Raw genomic sequence first — 3,650 nt, forward strand, 5'->3', positions numbered from 1 at the left:
ATTTGATTTTCTCCTTTCACTTATATACTTAAAAAAAGTTTTGCCCCCTTTATCTACTGACTGGGCCATTTTCTCCTCAGCTTCTGCCTTTGCACGTCTGATCACTTTCTTAGCATCCTTCCGTCTGTCCAGATACACCTCTTTGTCGTTATTATTTTGAGTCTGTTTGTATTTCCTAAAAGCCATCTTTTTTGCTTTCACACTAGTTGATACTACTTTTGTGAACCACACTGGCTTCCTTTTCCTGGTGCTTTTCCTAACCATTTTGATACAAAGGTCTGTTGCACTTAGTAATGCACTTTTCATTTTTTTCCACCTCTCCTGCACTCCTTCCAAGTTCCTCCAGTCTGCCAATGAATCACTTAAACATCTCCCCATTTTTGCAAAGTCTGCATTTCTAAAATCCAACACCTTTGTTTTTGTGTGAGAGGAGTTGGATCCTGTCTTTATACTAAACCATACTGCTTGATGATCACTGGACTTCTGTCTGTTCCTTATAGAAGTTGTTCAATAAAACAGTTAATTAATACAGAAATATGAAATAGCAATTTACATTCTTACTTTATTTTGTCCGATATTATTAAAAAAAATGGGTACACTTCAGCTACTTGTGTGTTTAACATCTCTAAGCAATGTGCTGAATGATATCCAGTGGATAAGCACGGACGGCGTAATGGTTAGCGTTGCTGCCTCACAGCACTGAGGTCATGCGTTCAGTTCCCACTTTGGATCCTAACTGTGTAGAGTTTGTATATTCTCCCCGTGCTTGCGTGGGTTTCCTCCGGGTACTCTGGTTTCCTCCCACGATCCAAAAATATGCTGGTAGATTAAGTGGCTCCTGACAAAAATTAACCCTAGTGTGAATGTGTGTGCATGTGGCAGGGAATAAAGATTGTAAACTCCACTGGGGCAGGGACTGATGTGAATGGCCAAATACACTTTGTAAAGCGCTGCGGAATATGTATGCACTATAAATAACTGGTAAGCAAGGATGCCGAATAAATGATAAAGTTACTGTAAATGGGATGCATTAAGTACTTTTCACACCTACCATCCCAGAGAAGGTATGAAAAGAAGATTTGGGTAGGGCTTTATTACACAATTTGCCCCAAGTGGGCGGTAAAGGCACATGATACCGCAAATTGTGTCATTACACGCTTTGTATCTGTGTTCAAGATGGGCGGTGCTTGTTGACATGATATGTGTCATGACGCATCCTGGCAAACTTACCTATTCCCCTGGAACGTCTGTGAGATTCCTGAATTTTTGGGGAGTCCCCTGGGCTCCCCTAAGAGAAGGTGGCCTCCCACATCCTACACACTTCTTACTGAATTGTCCAGGGAAGGGAGTAGGAGTACATCAACAATGAGCAGCAGCTCCCCTCTGGGCACCCTCCAGGGGAGAAGGGAAATGTAGGCAAATATGTATCACAGGCTGATGAGAAGCCTCAGCGGAGGGTATTTGAATGTGGTCATATACAGTATAGTCAGTAGAATATATGAAAAAGCTATAGCATGATCAAATATAACAGCTACCAGCCTGACTAGTATTCAGCAATCCTGTGACCCCCACAGCATAGAAAGCCATATCATGTACCCTATACCTGCCTGTGCATGTCAAGTGAAAAATAAGTGTAGGGAAAAAAATCTGAAATGGTCAATCTGCTACTATATATATGTGGGTAAAAAGCATTCTCCTTACTTAGATGCTAGCTGTCACAACCGAGACGCATCTAGTAAAACAACACACCTCATATTCACTGTTCTATCTGAGGGTAGTAAAGGATAGCTTCTAGTGGTTTTTTTTTTATTACTGTACTGTGCAATGAAAATGCCCCAGATCAGAATCACCTTGTTAAAAATGAGACCCATATCGAGCTCCCTCAATAAAAATCAGACCTCTGGGCTCTAGGGGAGGGGGTGGGGGACTCAACTAATGTCTTCCTTTGGTCCCTTATTGTTTCTCAGTGCACTTACAGCTTATTGCACTATGGGGGTGATTCCGAGTTGTTCGCTCGCTAGCTGCTTTTAGCAGCATTGCACACGCTAGGCCGCCGCCCTCTGGGAGTGTATCTTAGCTTAGCAGAATAGCGAATGAAAGATTCGCAGAATAGCGAAAAGAAATTTCTTAGCAGTTTCTGAGTAGCTCCAGACCTACTCACAAATAGCGATCAGCTCAGGCCGTTTCGTTCCTGGTTTGACGTCACAAACACGCCCAGCATTCGGCCAGCCACTCCCCCGTTTCTCCAGGCACTCCCGCGTTTTTCCCTGACACGCCTGCGTTTTTCCGCACACTCCCAGAAAATGGCCAGTTTCCACCCAGAAACACCCACTTCCTGTCAATCACACTACGATCACTTCAACGATGAAAAATCTTTGTTCGAGCGTGAGTAAATCTACTAAGTTTTAAGTTAAAATACTAACCGCATGCGCACTGCGAACCATGCGCATGCGCATTTTTGCCTTAATCGCTCCATTGCAAAAATCGGCAATGAGCGAACAACTCGGAATGACCCCCTGTGACTGGTGAATAGCTCCAGTTATTAACCAATCCCCGCAGCCTAACTCTAGCCTCCCCCCCTTCGTCCGCAGCCTAACCCTAACAATCCCACCCACCGGCAGCCTAACCCTAACTTCCCCCTCCTGTAGCGTAACCCTAACTGCCCCCCCGCGCAGTCTACCCTTAACCTCCCCCACACCCTGTAGTGTAACCCTCCCCTTAGTGCCTAACCCTAGCCCCCAACCTCTGTATTTAGCTACAGGATGTATCTGGATCATGCTGTTGGCCTTCTGACCGTTGGAATTCCGACTGCCGGTATTTTTACTGCATCCCTTTGAAAAGCTTTGAAAACGAAATACCGACAGTTGGAATTATCGACAGTCAGAAGATGACAGCGGGATTCTGACGGGAACAATTCTGACACATCCCAGTAAGTATTTTTACCCTACCCCTAACCCAGGGAGGCATGCTAACCCTTTCTAATCTGCCCCACCCCCCGCAGCCTAACTTCCCCCTTCCGCAGCCTAACCCCAATCACCCCCCCATGCAGTCTATCCCTAACCTCCGCCACCCCTTCCCCCGCGCAGTCTAGCCCTTCCCTTAGTGCCTAATCCTAACCCCCAACACCTGTATTTACAACCCAACCTTCCTGGCGCTGTGATTAATCAGGTGAAGTGCCGCAATTCTCAGGGGTAATTGGTTAAGCCCCTTATAATAAAATCCAAAAAGAAAAAAAATGTTTTTTTGCAAAAACAAATGAGAATGCGCTACCTCAATCTGATAGGATTTTTAATAATTATATAAAACAATGTACATCACATTAATACCGGCCAGTATCTTAAATCTAAAAAACAACAATTGCTGTACACAAATGCAATTCAGAATATATATTCACTTATTAAAATGTATTCTTTCAGGAATAAAACCTCTTTAAATGACCAATGTTAAGGCAGTCCGTGTATTTCTACATTTCATTAAGCAATTAAGGCATTCCTATGCACATATGGAAGTCCGTGCTCTCTCACACCTTTGAGTTTCCATTCACATATAATGATGTTTATGAGACACTGATGAAACCGCTGACGTAAGCAAGGAGGCGGAGAAACGCGTCTGTCAGGATCTCTGGACACGGAGTGCAACTGTCGGGATCT

Source organism: Pseudophryne corroboree, chromosome 5 (genome assembly GCF_028390025.1).
Source record: "Pseudophryne corroboree isolate aPseCor3 chromosome 5, aPseCor3.hap2, whole genome shotgun sequence".
Taxonomy (NCBI): Eukaryota; Metazoa; Chordata; class Amphibia; order Anura; family Myobatrachidae; genus Pseudophryne; species Pseudophryne corroboree.